Consider the following 21,996-nt stretch of genomic DNA (forward strand, 5'->3'; position numbering starts at 1 on the left):
AATGCCCTCCTCCATCTACGAAGAAGATTAATTGTAAATGTGCTCTTGAATTTGCTAGGTTGATGCATGTGACCTGCAGGATTATCCTAGATGAGCCAGTTCAATTTTGGAGGATGATATCTGCCCCAGAGAGTAATTCTGTTCAGAACAGCAGGCAGTCGCTCAGCATGGTGAGATTCCAGGACCCTGTCCTCTCTATATGACTATTCTTAGATCACGGCAAACAGAAGGCCTAGCACACCTGCATTTAAGAGGACTCCCTCCCCTTCTATTCCTAAAGCAAGGATATCCATCCATAGATAATCCTAGAGCAGACTACTAGAGTATACATTTTTTTTATATTTGAAGATTAAAAAGTAGGGTAGGACAAAAGGGGGAAAAAAAAAAAGAGAGAAATCAGGATGATGTTGTGGTTCAGAATGTCCTAAATTGTTATTTGCTCTGATTCCCAAGGGCTTTGATTCTCATGGTGGCGTCCAGTGCAGGATTTATATGGACACTGACAACCAGGGATCTCTCCTGTTCTTATGCTCTGTTTCCTGTCCACTGAGTCAAGGCTGATGAGAAGCTAGCAGAAACCTCAGACAACCTGATATTGGCTTTTGACAGATTTCTTCACAGCCTCAGACTTAAAATCAGCAACCGGTATGGAGTGGCTGTGCTTGAAAACCCCCAATTGCTCCCCATGCAAAATATTGCCCAGGAAACACAAAACTAGGATTTGCTAAGAAGAAAGTGTGCACAATTTTATTGACTACAATTTATTTTGCTTTATTGCTATAACAGAAAGGATATTCCATATTATCAAATGCTGGGGGGAAAGCTGAATGAGATGAAGCTGCAAAGAAACTGTAGGGTCTCCCTTCAGTTAGAGGAGAGTGTCTGAGCCCTGGATACTCACATGGGAACTGAACATTGAACTACTGCCCCGTTCCTCTCCCCAAGCCTGCCTGAGATCATAGTTTTTGAAGAAGATCAGCTAAAGGGCATACTGGTCAATCACATCATAAACCTAATCCAGGTATCAAGCTTCAGGTGGCCTGGTTTAATGGAAAGGGATTAAGCCTTATGGTGACTCCACCACTCGGGCTGTGTGGCCTTGGTAAAATCACTCACCCTTTCTGTTTTCTCATTTGTAAAAAGAGGGTAATAACATTTAACCTTTTGGGCTGTTGTGAGGATTAGAAACCTGTCAGCCTAGTTTCCGATAAAAGTATGGTAAAAGAAACTACGATTTTTGTCACAAGAAGACCATGTCTAGATTTCAGAGAAATGCTTTCATTAAACAATATTTTGATATCAATTTTTGTTGAGGATTATCATAAGAAGTTATCAGAAGAATTCTGCATTGTTTGAAAAACTCTGGTTGAAGATACTGTTCATTATGTTGTTCATTCTGTGTCCTTGTGACACTTTGCCTGGATAGGATTTTGCTTTGAATTTAGCACCAGAATAAGGTTTTTCTATTTTTGTTTGCTTTTTATCAAGAAGAATCATGGTGTTTTCATTTTTGTACAGTTGCCAGGAAGCCTCGTACTCAACTAAATGCAAGTCTATTTTCCTCTTCCTCTCTGTGTGGTTTGAGGGTTTATTTCTATGTTAAGCTTTATTTTACACGTGGATTCTACCATTGCTGTTACTTCTACTACTATTAGCTACTTCTACTACATCTACTACTGTTAGTACTTCTACTGCTTCTCCAGTGACCACTTCTGCGACTACCTTGTAGCACACGGATAGCACCAGTGTCAAAGGCAACCTGAGATCCTGGAAAGCAGCCAGGGCTAAGAAATCCCCTCGCCTTCCGGGCTCCGGGAGTCGGCCACTACAAAGAACCCCGCCTTCCCCATGTGACTGGCTCCACGATGCCCTCCTCGTTCAGTGACAAGGCCAGACAGAGACCCTCAAAACTCTCTTTCTTCACCTCATAAAAAAATGATCTGAACTGCTTGTCCACACTGACCGATCAGGACAAAACGCTCATTAGTGGAACTGCGGTCAGGCTGCTCTCCTTCCTGAATTTGAGCCCACCCTCAGCCAGCAAACAGTCGTCCTGAGAATAGACCAGACTCAGAGTAAAACATTCTCTGATTGGCTGTCGCATAATGCCAGCCTCTCATCCATCCCACTTCCCTCCACCTGGCTTTTGTTCACTCCCCTCTGTAAAGGAAAATCCCTTTTTGCCCAACTCTTGAGATGCTTGCAAATCTCATAGTCAGTAGTGTTCTCCGTAGTGCGACAGTCACGTCCCCTCCCCAACCTGGCCGTAATCCCTTCTGAATAAAGTCCATCCTTCCTAAGTCTGGATTTGTATTTTATTTGAAAATAGTAATTTGCATATAAAGAGTATATACAGACATATATATATATATATATAAATAATCTCATTTGAGTTTCATGATAGTCATATGACAATGTCAATATTCTTTTTTTAATAGTGTCTTATGTTTAAGTCTTTAAGCCATGTTTTTAATCTTTTTAATTTTTTTGTTTTTTGTTTTATTTATTGAAGTATAGTCAGTTTACAATGTTGTGTTAATTTCTGCTGTGCAGCATAATGTTTTGGTCATACACATACAAGTATATATTTGTTTTTGTATTCTTTTTCGTTATAGGTTACTACAAGATATTGAATATAGTTCTCTGTGCTGTACAGTATTCAGTATTCTAATTATCAACTTCAGTTTAGCAGTGAGGAAACAGAATCTCAAGAAATGAGTTGCCAATAGGTGAAGCAGAGATCTGAAGCCACATTCTCTCATCTTTAAATCCTTGGTTGCTCTTGCTACTTCATCACCAACTGCTTCTGGAAGTGGACAAGGTGTACATAAATGCTGTGAGCAGTCCTTCTGGTCTGTTACACCCTGCCCAGATGTGGTTGCTCACGTGCATTATGATGGCTGGTATGTCTTTGTTTCCCCCGGAGTGTGCAGCTGTTCTGGTGATTAAGGACAGTCTGCCCTTTGAGCCAGGAGAGAATCCCATGCGTGGAGGTCCTTGTGGAGCTCGGAGTTAGCACCGGCGACTCTGGCTGCTGAGGGCTTAGTGTTAGCGGAAGCCAGGAGCAAGGAAGAGGGCGGGTGAGATGCCAGCGCTCCCCACGTGGGCCAGGGACTCCACGGAGCAGACAGCTGTGGCCTCCAAAAGGCAGCCAATCCAAAGGCTGCATTGTTCTCTTTTTCTTCCTGTGGGACTCCAGGACCAGGATGAGGGAAAGGGGCGATCTCGGGCAGGAACCTGGTTTACATTTCAGATAGAGACTCTAATTGATTCGGACCTGAGCCTCTTCACTTCTCATTACCACCAGGAGCCACTGAGTTCCTTTCATGTTCCAGAAGACCCAGGCCTCTCCTTCTCCAGCAAGGCTCTGGCTTAACCCATTCCTGGCCTTCAGATGGATGGATGTGTTTGCTGGCAGAGCAGGAGGTGGTGGCGAATAGTCCATGGCATCAGCAAGTCACAGAATTAACACCCACTCCACTCCTCGACTGCAGGCTCCCGCTTCCTCATGGACACATCCCTGCTGCCCCCTGGCCTGGATTCCCCGTGGTTCCCACCCGGCTCCACCCCTGCAGCTAGACTGGCCAGATCCTTAAAGAAATCCACCTTCTAGGCAGTTTGAAGATCAGGGCTCTTATTTTCCTGTCCGTGCTTTTGTGCAGGTTGTTTAATTTCTTTATCCCTCAAGTTTCCTACTTGCCGACTATGAGCATTGGGCCCTTTCCTTTCCACTTACATTCATTTTTAATACAAAAGCAACATATGCCCTTGGTTAAAAAAATTTAAGTATATGTACATATATAGAGGTCATCCTATTAACAGTTTGATATAAAGTTTTTCAAACATTTTAAAAATGAATTTTAAGGACATAAGTATATAGATACATAGGGTTTTGTTTTGCTTTGTTTTGCATAAATGAGATAATACCATATAGACTGCTCTGAAATATGTTTTAATTTAATATAATATGGATATTTTCCATCTAGAGATGTACAGTTCTACTTCAATCTTTTTAAAAGCTGCATAAGATTCCGTAAGAGGTACCATTCTTATTCAGCTGATTCACCTGTTTCCCGATGGATAAACAAGGGAATGTTTCTAGATGCAGTAATGAACTTGCTTTGTCGTAGACTCAGTGTGGGGTGATTGTCTAGCTCGTGTTCACACGGTGGCCACATACACCATCACCCTCTGTCTTGGGCAACCATTTCCTCCTTCTGCATCCTTTAACCTGCAGTCTGAAGATGCGCTGGGACATGCTGCTTCCAGGGCCACCATCGTGGGTCTTAGGGTGGTGAGCACCCCTCAAGCTGAACCACTGTGGAATCCGTTCCCAGGATCCTTCACACCAGCTGGATCCAGAAGAAAGAAGCCCTGTTTTCTCTCTAGTTAGGAAGCTGAGATGACAAAAACCCAGGAGCTGGCAGAGGGCCTGAGTGAATGCAACCAACACACAGAGCAGCTGAGACAGGGGACACTTTCTTTCTTTTTAACCAAAAGTCTAGCTCATTTCTAAAGTCCCTCAGCCTCTCACATTCCATGACTCTGTGAGAGGGACTTTGGAGGAAAAGCCAGAGCCCCCTCCTTTCTGCTCCATCAAACTCTCCTTCCTTGGATCCAAGCTGGGAGCCCCTGCAGCCTTGGCAAACTGGGGGTCTGTCTGGGAAAGCCCTTCCCTCTGTCTTTTCCTTTGGGTCTTCCCATTGTAGAGACTCAGTGTCTGCTCACTGGAACGGCATCTGTAACACAAGAGCTGACTCCCTTGAGCAGCATCGTTTGAAAACCATCAGTTATGTATATCTCAGGGTAGCTTTCACATCTTTTCATAAGAGCAGGTATAAGGCAAGGAGATCAAGAAAACGCTGGGCACATTCAGTCAGTCAACAAACATTTACTAAGTGCCTCCAGTGCTCGGGAACTGGGGATAGAAAGTTTCTGAGCTGCTGGTCCCCACGTCATGGGCTACTTTAGCTCCTGGCTTCCCGGTTATCTTCTCCATCTCCACCCCTGCCATCGTTGGAGGCAACTGAAACACCGATGTGAGCACGCCATCCAGTATCTTCAAACCTCTTCCCTCTGGAAGCTTCCACCTCCTCTGTTGCTTCTTTCCCTCCTGCATAAGATGAGGATGAAAGCACCTACTTCTTAGGGTTCTTCTAAGGATCAAATGATGTAGTGTCTGCAAAGTGCTCTGTGAGCTGTGAGGCACCTTTGCTGCTGACATCCGGGAGAAAGGAAGTGCAGGGAGCGTGAGGGAGGCTGGAGAGGAGGGAGCACTGGTAGTTGGGAGGGCAGAGAAGGGCAGTCCCAGAGGACCCTACACTGATAGAACTGGGCTGGGGAGGGGAGCTGAGGAGCTTCAAAATGCAGAAAGCATCCAGCCGTCAGCCTTGAAGTCAGACCCCCCAACCCCCATATTATTCACCTCCCCAGAGGAGGTGGCCTCAGGAGGTTTCTGTGGCCTGTCCCGAGCAGCAGCGGTGGCCCGAGGCCTGATAGCCTCTTCTGTGGGACATCTGTCTATCTATCTGTACATCCATCTCTCCCCAACCCTGAGGAGCAGGCTCAGTAGCAGCTGCCTTCCTTCCCTCTGCCTATTTATCAGACTTCCCGAGATGCACAGAGATGGACAAGGAGATGCTGGCACCTGGGAACATGGGCGGGGGGTGGATGTATGGATTTGGACTTTCGTCTTGCCACCCCATCACCACCTCAAGGGCCACAGCAGGGCAGTAGGGGCCAGATCTGGGATACGTGGTTCCCCAAGGCAGGGCTGGGATGGCAAAGCTGGAAGCTCGGGGGCACATCAGCGCGGCTTTGTGAGCCCGCTCCCGTCACGGCATGAAAGCCTGGCTGTACAAACTGCATTTGCCGCGCTCCCAACCTGCATTCCCGATCGGTCACGGCCTGGCCCCAGCTGCATTCCTGGGCTAGAGGAGGCAGAGGGGCCTGGCCTCTTTGTTCTTCCCAAATCAGGACTCCAACCATGACAGGCTGATCACATTACCCAGCTGAGGTCAGCCTGGTAGGAATGACCCCCTCCTGGTCCTCCCCCACCTCCTAAGACAGAACCGAGCCCCTGTGCCCCACCCACGCCACACCACCTGGCTCCCTTACCTGTGTCCTTGCAACAGGCTCCAGTGGGTCTTAGCTGGGGAAGGAAGATCTCCCAAATCACAGCGCTGCTGGCTCCTTCCAAGGTCAGATGCTGGGAGCAGTGCCCAGACCCTCATTCCAGGGCTGGTCCAATGTTGGGCCATCTCCGAGGGCTGCAGCTGCTCTGGGTGGGCCCAGCTGCCTTGTGTGTTATTGGACCCTTCAAAACCCACACTACATGCACCTAGGTGGCATTTAAGACCTGGGCCCAGCATCAGAACAACCCAACTTTCAGAGGGTTAGATTAGATGCTTTTCTGTCATCAGCCTCACTTAAACCACCACCCACTTTGCCTGGGAGTGAAGTCTCACCAGCTCTGGTCCTAGGCCTGGTTACAAAGATGCAAACTTTGACATCCTGGCTCTGACACTTTCTTGCCATGTGACCTTGGGCAATTTACGCACCTTCTTGGGGCCTCAGTTTCCTCCTTTGTCAAACAAGGATAACTGTGAAGATTTGAAAAGATGTTGGGTGCTAGGTCTCTGGCATGTTGTAGACACATGACAAGTGTTACTTTTCCTGCTCTTCCTTCTCCCTGGAATGAGTGCCTCAAGCAGGGTCTTCACCAGATGGCTCCCACCCTTTCCTTCTTTCTCTGAATTCCTAAAGCCCCAAGAGTGAGGGCCAAGCTCTTAGGAGATGGCCAGACACAAATTATCCTGTGTTGTTCTGGACAGTTTCCTAGGTCAAGCCTGGTCTCCCCAGCAAGCTAGTTGTCATTCCAGGAAAGACCTTTCCCTTTGTTATTCTTTTAACCAACATGCATTAGACAGGACTGCGCAGGCCACTGGGGACTCGGCAGTGCGGGAGGCAGCCCGTGGTGGAGCGGGCAGCCAGGCCCCATTCCTTCATAGTGACTTGCAGTGAGTTTTCCCTGGCTGTGTGGAGTGCTGGGATGGGACAGTTTGGGCCATCATGAGAACGTAACAGGGAACTCTGGGGCCCTGGGAACCCTCCTTTGAGCAAAGGATATTCAATCTGAGCTCTGAAATATGACAGGGCCAAGTGGGAGGGAAACAGTCCCAGCCGAGAGCAGAAGTGCAGCTGTGATGGGGGGGGTCTTCACGGCCCCTTAAGGAACCTGGGTTGTGTTCTAAGTGAAATAAGAAGCCATTGTGAGGTTTTGAGCAAAGGAATGGACTAATTTTGTGCCACTGGGTAGAGAGAAGAAAGGAGGAGGCGGGGAGGTGGCCAGAATGGAAAATGGTGGGATTCGTCAGGCTGCTGGAGCCGCAGTCCAGGCTGGAGGTGCAATATATATATATTTTTAATCTTCAGAGTTATCCTCATTTTGAGAATGAGGAAACTGAGGCCCAGAGAAGTTAAGTAAGTAAGTGGTAGAGCCAGGATTCAAACCAGGCAGGCCAGATGGCAAAGCTTGCCCTCCTGTAACCAAGCATAAGACAGAGGGGAGGAGGTAAGACTTCACTCCCAGGCAAAGTGGGCAGTGGTTTAAGAGGTGTAGACTGGTGACTTGGCTTCAGAGGGGCGGTGGACACGGAGAGAGGCAGGCAGGCCCACAGAGGCTGCTGTACAGAGCCCCGTTTATAATTGGCGGCCTGGTGTGCCCGGGAGGGCCGTGCGCTGGCCTGCTGTGAGTTAACACAGGAGACATGAACTCCCTCGGAATGGCCGACCCATCATGACCGAGAGGGTATTTTCAGAGACTTTTCAGCACCAAGGACTCCTTTTATTGTTCTCATTCTCACTCCATGAATTGTATTGAAGGACTTTTGTCTACTAAACAAACCGAATTCATTAAATTACCAATTTGCTTTATTGCCTTGTGTTTTACTAATCAGGCCTATGTAACTGGTGATCCGAGCTTCTAATTACAGGATGTAACTGCTGCTGCCACAGTGAGATGATGTAATTTCAGCCGAAATAAAGAAATGTGATGTTTTAGTTAGTCTGAGCAACCCTTTTATTCATTTTTCCTGATGAATGTTATTGAGCATATACGAGTAAACCACAGTCTGTGCCCTTGAGAAGACTTAAGTCTCGCCGATGATACAGAAAACAGCCAATTACAGTAGAGTATGACAATGTTATGTTCTAGGTAAGCACAGGGTTGGATGGGAGAGTCAGGGGACACCAAATGCAGCCTTAGGAGGTATCATGGCCTGAATGCATATGTTGAAGCCTTACCTCATGATGTGAAGGCATTTGGAGGTAGGGGAGTGATTAGGGTTAGATGAGGTCATGAGGATGGGGCCCCTATAATGAGATTAGTGCCCTTACAAGAGAAGACACAGGAGCGCTCTCTCTTCATCGACATGCCTGGGAGAAAGGCCATGTGAGGACGTGATGAGAAGGTGGCTATCGACAAGCCAGGAGGAGGGTCCTCACCAGGAACCAAGCTTGCTAGCACCCTGATCTTGGATTTCCAGCCTCCAGAACTATAAGAAATAAGTTTCTATTGATTGAACCACGCAATCCATGGTATCTGGTTGTGGTAGCCGGAGCATATGAACACAGGAAGTAGGCTGGATATTGTCCTTTGTCCCTCCAAATCCACTCTACTCCTCAATCTCCTGCCCTGGACCCCGAGGCCCGACTTGAAGGACTGTATCTGTGGGGGTCCTCTGACCTCGAGCTTCCAGGTGGGTTTTTGCCAATGGGAGGCCCTGGCCTGAGGAGGATGAGGTCAGCTCCCTCGTTGATGAGCCACCGTGGGTCGGCTGAGGCTGTGGTCCCCTCCTGAAGGCCACAGCACCTGTCAGGCAGCCCCTACTATCACCATAGCTCTCACGGTGGCCTAATCACTGCACCTTTCCCTTGTCCCTTTAGACCGTGGCTGGGTGAGGGCTCCAGATGCAGTCATGAGCATCCCTTAATCCTGCCAATAGCTTGTTCAGTCATCCCTTCTTCAACACTCAGTTGCCCGCCTGAGCCACCCGCTCCTGCTGGGAACCTGACTTATGTAAAAGGTCAGGAAAGCTTCCCAGAAGGGTGACATTGCAGTTGGTATCGAAGGATGAGTAGGAATTAGCCTTATTACAGAAAATATACGATTTCTACGAGATTTTCCCGTAAACATGACAATAGCTCCCCAACCCCCAAATCTGCCTCCCGGGATGCCTGGGGACTTGGTGTGTCCAGGTCAGGGGTCAGGGGCCGAGAGCCTAATAAAGCTGCACAGACCCGCGCGCAGGAAAGGCGGGAAGAGAAGAGCTGGGGACTGCACTCAGAGGAGGCAGTGCCCTGTCACCTCCCCTCGGGGACTCTCCTGGGGCCCCTGTCCTCTCGGAGAGCTGGCCCTGGAGGGAAGCTGGTGGAAATGATGCCTTGGGATGGGACAGCCCATCAGTCCCCTGTCCCCTCCCGTCTCCATCAGGCTGAGGGGGACAGCTGCCTGAAAGATCAGGTTTCAGGAAAAACAGGCTTGCTTCCTCTTGCCTGGCAATCCTGGGCGCCAGGACACCTGCCCAGGGCCAGCCCCCTCCCGACCCCTCTGGCCTCATCGTGGGTCTGTCATGCTCCTCCCTCGCTGCCCAGATCTAGTCCCTCTCCCATCACTGTCACCTCCAGTAAGATAATTCCCATTCATGCTTTTCAGAATCTGGCCTTCCCACCTGCTTAATTCAGCCCCTGCCTCCCCCTCCTTCAGCCTCTTGAGTTTCCATCTAAGATGTCATGCTGGCCTCACCCTGTGTGTCTCTGTGGAGAACCCACTGCTTACTCCGTCTGGCCTCTGAGCTTTGTCAGGCTCCACCCCCCGCCTCCCGATTCCTGCACCTTTGGTGGTTCGCTGTCTCCCCTCCTGTGAGGAGCCCACAGCCTCCAGACCATCAGCCACCATCGTCTGCACCCTTGGGTGAGGAGTTCAAGGCTACCTCGTACTGTTATTTAAATAATAACAAAGAGTTGTGCATATAGCTCAGTGGCAGAGCACCACCACTTAGTGCTTAGCATGCACAAGGCTCTGGGTTCAATCCCCAGCACCTTCATTAAAAAAAAGAGAGAGAGAGAGAGAAACCCTGGGGGAAAAAACTAATGAAACATCAACAAACAATTTTTTGAAAAAGCTAATAATGATAACAAAGCTACTGTTTTTTCTGCACCTGGCATTTGTGGGGAGCCGTTAAGCAGGTGTGGTCACTACCATGTCACTGCCGGGGTAACTGAGGACTTGGGTAACTTTCCAGGCTGGGAATTGGTAGTGGGAAGACTCAAACCAAGATCCTCTGTCTTAAAGCTCTGGCTCTTACCACTGTGCCACCCTGCCTTGCCTTGACTCCCCCACAGCGTGTAAGTGCTTTGTGGGTAGACACTGAGTAATGTAGCGTTCTTACAGTCCGCGCCCTGCCTGCCAGCACTGGGCACAAACCCTGCCCCCGCCAAGCAGCTGCGAGGACCATTTAGTACTTAGAGCAGATCATGCCAGCGCTCTGCTCAGGAACTTCTGCTGTCTTCCCCCCTCACCCAGGGCACACACCAAGGTCTCTCTAATGCCCTACAAGGCCCTGTGTGATCTGCTACCTTAAAAAGGCCACAAATGATAATTGCTGGAAAAGGTGTGGGGAAAAGGGAACCCTCCTACACGGCTGGTGGGAATGTAGTTTGGTGCAGCCACTATGGAAAACAGTACGGAGATTCCTCAAAAAACTAAAAATAGACTTACCATATGATCTAGCAATCCCACTCTTGGCATATGTCCAGAGGGTACTCTAATTCGAAAAGATACATGGCACCCCAATATTCAAAGCAGCACCATTTACAACAGCCAAGACACGGAAACAACCTAAACCTCCATCACCAGATGACTGGATAAAGAAGCTGTGGTGTATATATGCAATAGCATGCTACTCAGCCATAAAAAAGGATAAAATGATGCCATTTGCAGCATCATAGATGGAACTGGAGATCGTCCTTCTAAGTGAAGTAAGTGAGAAAAAGAAAGAAAAATACCATATGATATCACTCATATGTGGAATCTAAAAAAAAAGACACAAATGAACTTATTGACAAAACAGAAACAGGTTCACAGACATAGAAAAGAAACTTACGGTTACCAGAGAGGAAAGGAGGTGGGAAGGGATAAATTGGGAGTTCGAGGTTTGCAGATACTAACTATACATATAAAATAAATGAACATCAAGGACCTACTGTACCGCACAGGGAATTGTATTCAGTATCTTGTAGTAATCTATAATGAAAAAGAATATGACAAAGAATATATGTCTGTATCTGTATGACTGAAACATTATGCCGTGCACCAGAAATTGACACAACATTGTAAACTAACTGTATTTCAATTTAAAAAAAAGAAGTAAAAAAACAAAACAAAACAAAAGAATATTGGTGTTATCAGTACCCATAACTCTGTCACGAATAGAAATCACACAGCAGTTTTTGCCGATGTCACAAAACATTTTTGCATCCATCACTGTTTTGAAATTATGATAGTTGTTAGATTTTGTTATTTAATGTGTTAATTAAAAGCACGTATGTTACTGCATCACACATTCTTAATGTTTTCACAAGTATATTTCAATGTAATTGGTTTCCTTTGTAAATCTAATGTAATTTTTATAAAAACATTATTCTGAGAAGAGCCTCCCAGCTTAACCAGGCTGTGCTCATGGCACAAAAGCATTAGACCCTGGTAGGAGCAATGTGGTGCAGTGGGAAAGACAGCAGGATATCAGAGGCCTGGGTAAAACTCCCAGCTCTAATGCTTCACTGTTACGAAAACGAGGGCACTTTCTTCAGTTTTCTGAGCTTCACTTTCCTCACCTGTAACACTGAGTTATTGGGAAAACGAAAGAAATAATACACATGAACGACCTAGCTCAGGCTGGCCCCCAAGACACGAATGCTAGCTACTATCATTAACAATACTTACGGCCAATAACTATAACCCCAGCATCCTTGGTTCCTCGTTTCTCTTTTCCCCCTGTCTTTGCAAAACTGCCCTTGGGCTCCAGCAGGGACCATGGTTTCCTGTGGCCTCCAAGTGGCTCTGCCCCACAGGCCCTGTCCCTGGCTCAGCCCACTTGTCCTCACCACTATCTACCCACTGCTCCAGTAAATAGGACAAAAATGCACATCCACCCCGCAGTGATGACGTCGTGCAGTTTGCTAATGAGAAACAAGTGGCCTGCTGTGCTCAGCGCAGAGGGAGGAGGACAGCTCTCCACCACAGCCCAAAGCCACATTCCCGAGGTGGCCCAGGGTGACACGGCCAGAAGGTACAAGGGCTTCTCCGCCTGGACCTATCCTCGTGCACTGAGGCCCTCGGCAGTGCCCCCTCCCCGGCGCCCACGCCGCAGCCCTTCCTGCTGTGGGCACTGGGCCAGCTTGGGCGTGGGCAGCAGGGCAGCCGAAGCTTGAGTCACTGGGAGAGGACAGTTGGGTCCTGAGGTGTGGTCTCTGTGGGGAGGACTGAGAGGACAGGGAGGAGTTGAAGGCCCTTCCCTCTCACCCAAATCCTTTGTGGCCCCACATCGGTGAGCTGGAACCCTGTCTCCAGCCCTGGAGCCCTCTGCGGCCTCCCTGGCCCTCACTGCCCTCCTGCGGCATCCACAGCCCACTTCTCTGGAAGCACCGCTCCGCCCTCCTCTTCACAGCCCGCTTCCCTCTCCCCCAGCGCCATTTGTCCAGCAGGAAAACAGGCCTGCAGAGGGCCTCCGGCTCACTCCAGGTAGCAAGGTCATTATGAGGACTAAAGTCTACAGCCTTGGACTTTGGGTGGAGCTGGAGATACCAGCTGGATCCTTAGCCCTGGAAAGAGGGACAATCCCTGAGGCCAAGTGGCCCGAAGTGTCTCCCCAGCCTGGCCCTTTGGCTTCCTCGCACCCAGACTCCCACAGCCAGGCCTGCCCCGGGCTTGCCTGGGACCTTGCTCTCTGTCCCATGCAACCGCCGCTCTGACTCCGTACTTGGCTTCACACCCTGGCTCTTGGTGCCTGTGTCATTCGTCCACAGCATCCCACGCTGGGTCCCCGATCCTTTGGGACACCCTTCTTCAACACAGTGGTCTCAGGGTCTCTGCTCGCCTGCGCCTCCCTGAGGCTTGCACATGAGGAGGGAGGACGTGGACACTGAGGCTTGGTTTCCAGCACACCGGCAGGGACCCCCCCACCCCGAAACTACTCCCACTCACGACTGCCTTCTTGCGCTCCCCGGCGGGGGGGCAGCCATCCCCTCCCACCCTCGCCCTGCTCTTGGCAGTCAGTGCCCGCCCTGCCCCCTCTAGTCCCAGAGAGGCTTTGGGCCGGTCCTAGCGAAAAACAAGAAGCATATCAGTCTTAGGGGAAGGGTGTGGAATCATCCCCTCCTTTCCAAGGAAGGCAGAACTCTGCCAGGCACCTCCCATGGGGTCTTAGATACGGTTCTTTCTACAGAACATCTTAGTTATTTCCTACGAGAACCTGCAAAATCGGTATTTTCCCCATTTTACAGGTGAGAACACCGGGGTTCAGAGAGTTCTCGAACTTGCCCGAGGCTGAATGGTGGCGCCGGACGCCGAGCCATGTCTGTTTGGTTCTGTGACTGCTCTTCCCCCAACGCAGGGCCCTCTTGGTCCTGCCAACCCCGCTGTCCCCCCAGCCTCTGCCTGCTTGGTCTCGCCTCCCTTTCCCCCTTGGCCTTTCAGTGCCTCACTGGGAATAGAGCCTTTCCTGAATCCTTTCCAACGTGACTGAAGCCCTGACACGCCGCCTAATTCTCGGCAGTTCCTCTCCCTGAGACCAGTCCCTGACCCCTGGGACCCTGAGAGCCCAGAGGGCCCCTGCATCCTATTGGCTGACCCCCAGAGCCATGCATTGCTGTCCTTTCTGACCGCATTCCTGCTGTTCTGGCCCATCCATAGGACTGGACCGCCGGGGAACGGCCCTGGCCCAAAAGAAGGCTGATTGGCTGTACCCTTTCGGATGCTGGCTGTACAGCAGTACGATACTGCTCTCAGGGCCCCGTCCAGTGGCTGCCTCTCCAGCCTCCCTCTTCTCATCTGGGTCCCGACACCCTTGGGGGCTGAGCCTACAGGAGTCGTGACGGGGGCCGTTTCTGACTCAGACACCGGGTTCTGAGCCTGATGCCATTCCCCTCTCCTCCGAGCCGCTGCCGGCAGGGGCCAGCCCGGCCTGAAAATCTGGGTCCCTTACAGTTTCCAGGCCTACCTTGCTCAGGGAGTGGGGAGCAGGCATGATCAGAAACAGCCAAGGACAAATGCAGAGATCAGTGGGGGTGGCCGGGCTTAGTGGTGGACTGTGGTACCTAGCATGCTCGAGGTCCTGGGTTCACTCCCCAGTACTTCCATTTAAAAATTTTTTTTCATTAAAAACAATTTTTTTTAAATGTGGAGATTTGGAAAGTGGTCTGGAAAGGCTTCTCCGAAAGGGTGTGGATGCAGCAACCTTGGAAGAGAGCAGCCGGCAGGAGCTGCCAGGCCCCGGCCTCCTGGGAAGGCAGGGAAGGAAGACCCGGGGGCGGGGGCAGGGGCGGGGAATAGCGGGGGAGCCAGGAGACACCCTCACCTCCCGTGGAGCTGCCTGTTTATATTCTGTCTGCATGCGTGGCCCTTTCCAGACTGCTGGCCCCGCTCCCTCACACGCTGTTGTTGTCAACACCCTCCCTGTTGCCTGGTGCCCCCACGAGGGACACTGCTCTCTGCAGGACTCTGCCCCACCCCACAGCCCCGTGAGAAAGAACTAGGAACAGTGAGCTCCCCCCTACCCCCCTGATGCCCCTCCCTTCCAGGGTCGGGGACTCCTCAGCATCCCTTAGCTTCTCTCCTGTGAACTTTAACTCTTTCTCAGCTCTGTCATTCGACACCTATCTCTTCTTCAAAGGTCTAGGGAATGAACGAGGCTCTGAGGGGTAGAGACACCACACTCCCACACACAGGGGAAGTCAGCGTCAGAAGCCCACAGCCCTCTGACACGTGTGTCCCAGAACCCAAGCCTCTCCTTCCCCAGGGGGCCTTCAGCGGGCAGGTGGCTTAGGTCTTTCTCAGACAAGAAGCCTAACTGAGCCCTTTCTCCACCAAAAGCCAACCTCCTGCGTTTCCTGTGCCATGCGCCTTCCCCATCCGCTCTGGGACATCCTTGGTCAAGGACTGCCAGGAGGGACTGCCCAAGGGCTTGGGGGCGGGCAGCAGGGCCCTGCCTCCACCTACATCACCCAAGGATGCAGGAGCAGCTATTCCCTGGAAAAAGGAAACGGAGAGGCCCAGAGACAGGCTGAGAAAAGATGGAGACAAAGACAAAAAGACAGACACTCAAGCTGGGGGAGACAGACAGAGAGACAGAAAAGCACCAAGAGGCCCAAATTGACACCACATGGTCGCTATGCCGGACCCCAGGGCCCAGCAAACAAGGTTTCGTGCTGAGTCAGTTGCCATGGTGACAAACATGCAGGAAATATCCAAGATAGCTAGAACAGTGGCAATAGCATGTGTTTTGGATAAAGTCTCCTCCCCACCCCACCCCCTCCAAGATAGTCATTGCGTTACTTGGGATAAACTTGGCTTTTTCCCTGAGAGGCCTGGGGTGGGGGTTCCAAGGTCATTGGGTGAGAGGAACAGCTTCGTAGGGAACCGGATGGACCGGAGCTGATTTTTGCTAGAGAGAAAACGATACTTTTTGTGTCTCTCAGCTCACTTCTGCCTCTTGAGTCTAGATTTGGGTTCCCATATTCGTCTGCTCCAGAACACAAAGGCCTGGAAGAGTCTGAATTTCTGTTTACGGTCGCATAGTATGGCTGAGGACAGGGCTAGGCACTGGGGGTTCTTTACAAGCCCCAAAGCATCCCAACAGAGTTCAGTTTCCATGGTGAAGCCAAAACAAAATGGAGGGAGGGCACAAGAGGCAGTGTAAGAGCCAAGCACCCCGGGAATGCTGGCCCCTCTGCCAGGGTATTCCCCCCTCCCTTACTCTCGAAGCAAGGGCCAGAATTTCTGGGAGGGGGGAATGGAAAAGCAGAAAAGGAGTAGGGGTTCTTCGGGGCAGGTGACTCAGAGAGAGAAGAAAAGGACAAGTTTGGCCTGGCAGGCACACGAGAAGAAGATCTGGGGATGGCTCCTGGGGATCTGAGAGGGCTGAGGCCACCACCAAAGGCCCTGCTGGAAGGCAGTCATTAGTCCCTTCCTCCCGCCAATGATCAGGGGGCTCCGGTTCCCCGACACGTCCCCAGGTCGCCAGGAGAAAGGATTCCAGGGAAAGAACCCAAGGTTTCAAGTCAGGTCCTGCCCAAGCCTGCTGCTTGTAGAATCTTGGGCGGGCCTCACGGCTGCCCTGGGCCTCAGTTCTGGCCTCCATCAGGGGGAGTGAACGATCACTTATCTGCAGGGGCAGGGCTAGCAGGAGCAGGGCCCACAGGAGCACTTGGCTTGGCCGAAAGCCCAGTGTCCGAGATGTTGATTGTCGTGACTCAGGAGAGAGGAGTAGACAGGCCGGGGGAGCAGTTTCATCTGAGGAGACTTTCCGGTTTCTCTCATGACAGCACACCCAGATTTTCCGATCTAAACAACCAGCTTCAGTTGTGACTTCCCATCTTGGAAGGTCTCTGGGAAATGATCCGTGACAGAAATGGGTTTGGGAATGGTCTACCTGGACACAGGGGACCTTGCTTGGTTTAGAGCATTCCCCTTGGGAATGCCAGAGCCAAGCTGTGACCTGGGGGAACCAGGGAAGCCATCCTACCTGCTGACCCTTTCTGCTGGCCTCCTGCATTGAGAGCACTAAGGCAGTCCTGGAAGGGGTCCTTAAATGACCCTCCAGGGTGAGTGCACCAGCTCCCTTGGGGATGTAGAGGTCTCTCAAACTGAGACCAGATTTGCTTCCTCTTTGCTGTTGGGAAGGGTGAAATCCACTCCACCCCCATCCCAAATTCAAAGCCTTACTTGGGTACCATGCTGGAAGAAATGTGGATGCAGGCGAGGCAGAGATAGCAGGAGAAAGCAAGAAGTAGCTGGACCCTTGGTGCCTGGCTCGCTCAGTAGCAGTCAAGCAAGGAGGGGGCTTGGGTTAGTTTGTGGGGGAGGAATCCTTTTTCCCAGATCTGGGACTAGGGCGCGAGAGAAGCAGGGGCCTGGCAGGCTCTGGCAGGTGGCAGGCCCGCTAAGTGAGCAGGGCGAAAGCTGAGGCTGGGCCGGGGCCCCTACCTGGCCCCTGGTTCTGAGGGACAACTGCAGGAGGCCTGCTGGCAGAACACACTCCCCCAGCTGGCTGTCCTCTCGGTATCTGGTTTCTCTCTCTCCCCTGCTTTTTCCACACTGATTCTCTTTGGCCCTGGGGTGGTTTTCCCAACTCTTCCTCTGTTGCTATGTGGCACCAGCAGAAGAGGCAGCCTCAGGGGCAGAAGGCTGACTCTGTGCGTGTCTGTGTGTGTGTGGGCTGGGGGCAGAGGGCTGCTGAGGTGGTGGGTGAGGAAGAGGAGAAGGAATTAGTAAGCCTGAGCCTGGTTGCTTCTCCAAACACTGTCAGGAAAGCCTGCCGACCAATGGGAGCCAGAGAAGCCTGCAGTCTGGAGGGACCAAGTGCCCACCTACCCTCTTTCTTCGTGATTCCTCTGGGTTTTTGAGATGAATGGGGGTACACCAGAGATTACAGAAGGGCCTTAACCTGAAAAGGAAGAAGCCAGTCTCCCTTTCCTACCCGGCAGGCCCAGCTGGGATCTGCCAAGCACCCTGGGAGTGTGGGCAGAACTTGGGCACGAAGCCCGCCTGAAAGCCTGGGGTGTGGTGCCCCAGGGCAGGGGCAGAGGGCAGGCACTCTGTCTTTTCTGTTTGCCAAGGAGCTTTCTCCCAGGGGATTAACAGGGCCTTCCTGCCACCCCTTCTGGCTGGTGCAGGAGCCAGAACACCAGCCCTGGCTGCCAGCCAGCCTGTGTCTGGGGGGCCAGTGCTCCCTCAGAGACGTGCAGACGCGCTGCTGGGGCCCAAGGGCAGGGGGAGGGAGGGAGATGCCTCTGGGGAGTCCCTGGGGCCACCCAGCCGGGAAGTACCAACCCTGAACTCCAGCCAGCTCAGCTTCTGGGGAAACAGGCCTGCCTGGCCTGCAGCCGGCGGTGGACAGGGAATCAGGAGGGTCTCTTGTTGGTTTATCCCCTTTCTCTCTCTCTTTCTTTCTCTCTCTCTCTCCTGAAGTCAGAGAACAGAGGACCAATAGATAACCTGGAAGACAGAGCCCGAGGGGCTAGGAGGCTGGGGGTCTCAGTCTTGCACAGACGTGTTGCCTGTGGGAGAGGCCAGTCTAAGCCGAGGCGGTGGAAGTGCTCTCAGGCAGGGATGGGAGTGGGATGAGACCCAAGGGGCAGGAGCGTGCTTACAGGTGCCACGGGATGGGAAGCAGCTGGCGCATGTCTCCAGGTCCTGAAAGAAACAACATACAGCTGCCAGGAACCTCCGAAGTCACCCTCATTCTATAGATGAGGAACCAGGCAAGGCTCAGTGAGGTTAAGTGACTTGCCAAAGACCACGCAGTTATGGGTCAGTGAAGCCCAGTGTGGAATTGGTCATTCTGTCATTATACCCCTGTCCCTCCTGGTTCTCTCCCACTGTCTCTCAGGGCCCTGCCGCCAGGGGACCCCCAGGGTGAAGGGAAGATGGGAGATAAGCAATTTGACCCTGCTTGGGCGGAGGGTCAGGCTTGGAGCACCTGCTGAGAAAGGCAAAGCAGAGCCTGTGTGCCTGAAGGGGGTGCTCTAGAGCCAGCAGACCCCTGTCTGGGACCCCTCAGAGTGGCCCCCAAGACCAGCTCTAACTCTAGGGAGCTGCACTTGCCTCTCGCCCTGTCCTTCCCTGCACTCTGCTAAGTAAACAAACACAGCACTCAGGCAGCTCTCTGCTGGCAAACACCCCCGACTTAGCAACTGCTCCTAGAATAAATAAACACTCGCCCACTGCACGCTTCCACACGCACTCACTTGTATACGCTCCCTGTGCTCCCTGCGGTCCGCAGAACCCCCCATCGGGCCCTAGCCTTGCAATGCTGTGTGTGGCTGAGGCTGCCACCTTCCGCCGGGGTGCTGGGACCCCCACTCTCAAGGCTGGCTCTGGCAGTCCCAGCCTGCGCAGGAGGCAGAGTCTCTCCTAAGAACCCCTGGGGTTGGCCCTGGGGACCACTGGAACGCCGGGGGGCTCTCAGGATGCCCTAGGAACGAATTCAACCTACAGAAGCCCTGGGAGAGCAGGAAACTTGCCAATGTCTTTAAGAACGGGTTTTCTGGAGGCAGAATCAGACCTCTTCCCACTCACCCCTGCAGTACCCCTTCCCCTGCCAGTCTTCTGGACTATTCTGACCAGTGGGGGCCCTTTGTGGTCAGGATGGTTTCAAGGCGACCAGCACTATCCCGATGGCAGAATCTCAAGAGATCAATTAGATAGTAAAGCCCCTTCCTCATTCTGGAATGACGTTCTCTACGAGGCCCGGGCCACACGGAGGAAGAGGCTGGGCAGGTACAGCGCGCAAGGCAGTTCCTGAGAGCCACACCGGTCCCCACGCGGGGGAAGAGGCCTCTCTGCGGTTGTCACAGTGGCCTTGCCGTGGGGCTTCCCGGGAACCGCCTTGCCTTCTCCCTGGGAAGGGTGGCTCCGTGTGGCAGCCGACTCACAGCTATGTGCCAGGCACCAGTGAGTCAGTGAGTCAGATGGGAACGTCCGTTACCTAGAGCGTCGGTTCCAGCCGGGGGACAGGACAGGAAAACCATCTCAGGCCGAAGGGACTGGAGGCGAACACCAGGAAGCTGTGTTTAATACATAAGAAAATCGAGACCACGGAGAGGCGGGGAGATGGTTGTATTTAACCCCCGTTGAAGCCCAGAGCCCAGGGCAGGACCACGGAGAGGCCCGCCGACTGAGGCCCGACCTGGGGCAGGCCAGCAGCCCGGAGCGGGGCCATAGACATTAGCACCCAGAACGCCTGGTTTCTGGTCTGGGCCTTTCTGCTGTCAGCTGTGAGACAGGGTGCAATCTACTGAGCTTCTTCTGTCTCCACAATTCTCAACTTTAGTGGCTGCTGTACAGACGAATCCAAGGCTGCATATTAAGTCTTCGGCACTGGCACTGCTGCTGTTCACATTGATGGATAAATACGGCATGATTTTCAGTCGCAGTTCATTCCCCTTTATTGGATGAGGAAGAAAAAGTATTAACCAAGTTGAAACAATATGACATGTGTAAAAGTGCGTTACAATCAAAGTGAGGGGAGGGGTATAGCTCAGTGGTAGAGCGCATGCTTGACATGCACAAGGTTCTGGGTTCAATCCCCAGCACCTCCAGTAAAAAATAATTGTTTTTAAAGTAAAACTTTGAGTTAAAAATAAATAAATAAATTCAACTTATAAAAAAATTTAAAAAATAAATATGACCTACAAAATTGAGACACTAGCATTTAAAATAGTTTCACTGTTTAGATCAACCTGGCCACAGTGTATTTCTAAAGTCCAAGTTTTACTCATCAGTGACTGCTTACTGTTAATATAATTGCTCTAGTCAGGTACAAATGATCATTAACATAGTGATCAAAGCTGGCTTTAGAATTTTAGTCCTATTAGTCAAGGGCATGTCATTTGTACTTTCATCGTAACTTTGCCCTAATGCAAAATAGCGACAGAGAATAAAGCACGGGAAGTGGGCCTGGGGCTCCAGAGTTCAGGTGTGAGCTCTCCAGCCGCAGGTGTTGGGGATGAGGCCCACCAGGTGTCGACTCACCTGTCCTCTCAGCCTCAGTGGGTCCCCGATTGGCTCTCACTGGCCTTTCCAAGAGCTCCCCTGCTTCTCTGTCTTCTCTGGCCGACTGGTCCCTGAGCTGCTATTAGTACGAGCAGACAACAGGGGCTGAACTCAGGACAAGGAGACCCAGAGAAAGGCAGGGAGGCCCTGGGTCAGGGGGCAGGTGCGCTAAGACTACTGGGTCTCCTCGGGAGGTGCTCAGATCAGAGCTGGGGGTGTGGCTTGGGGTGCACACCAGGGCTAAAGGCCCAAGACAGACCTGGCCAGGCAAGTCTGGGAACCACTCATCGCTGAGTGTTGCCAGTTACAAGTCTGCAAAGGTCAGGAAGTGGAATGCTCAGCCAGGAGACCAGGAAACTGGGCATCAGATCTGGACGAGTCTGGGCAGGGCCGTGGGACTCCAGCACAAGAGAGGATTTTGACCTGGGAGAAAAGACTGGCTGAACAGGAAATGCGGAAATCTTGTTCCCCAAGTGCCAGCCTCAGGGCCCATTAAGTGCACGCACTGATGGGCTGGGGCAGGTAGACAGAGTGCAAGGCAGTTCCTCAGAGCTATACCAGTCCCTTTACTGGGTGCTTCTTGCCATGAAGGACTGCACACACTTGTGCTTAATGAAGAGCACGGTCACATACCCTCTGAGGCACTTACTGGCTTGGGAGAGTTGCCTGACCCTGCTAAGCCTCCGTTTTCATCTTTAAAAGAGGGATAACGGCACCTAGCTCATAGAGTCATTGTAATTGTGTGAATGAAATCACATAATGGATGTTAAAGTGCTTAGCACTCCAGCTGGCCTTATTGAAATTGCTTCATAAAAGCTCGGCATAATTACTAATTAAACATTTTTCGAGCGCCGATTATAACGCCTGGCCCTGTACTTGGTAGAAGAGATACAAAGATGAAAAGATCCGGACGCTGCGCTCAAGAAGTTTAGAGGTGAAGGGGTGGGCAGAGTCTCCTACCCCAGGGAGGCAGGTACCAAATGCAGCAGACGGAAGGGAGTGGAAGAAGACTTTAATTCAGCTTGAGAAATCAGGGAAGGCTCTTAGGATGAGACAGTACATGAGTTATCCCTGGAAAGATGAATAGGCATCTTCCTGGCAGACAAGCCAAGAAATGGGAACATGGGTGGAGGGAGGAGCAAGTGCAAAGATGCAGAGTCAAG

General features: G+C 51.5%; 1 non-coding gene across 1 annotated transcript; it reads left to right on the forward strand.

The window, feature by feature from the left end:
• Nucleotides 1–20,305: 20,305 nt before the first annotated feature.
• Nucleotides 20,306–20,379, forward strand: TRNAV-GAC (transfer RNA valine (anticodon GAC)). Its single transcript has one exon. It is a non-coding gene; the product is annotated as a tRNA-Val (tRNA).
• Nucleotides 20,380–21,996: the final 1,617 nt, after the last annotated feature.

The sequence above is a fragment of the Camelus bactrianus genome, chromosome 33 (genome assembly GCF_048773025.1).
Source record: "Camelus bactrianus isolate YW-2024 breed Bactrian camel chromosome 33, ASM4877302v1, whole genome shotgun sequence".
Taxonomy (NCBI): domain Eukaryota; kingdom Metazoa; phylum Chordata; class Mammalia; order Artiodactyla; family Camelidae; genus Camelus; species Camelus bactrianus.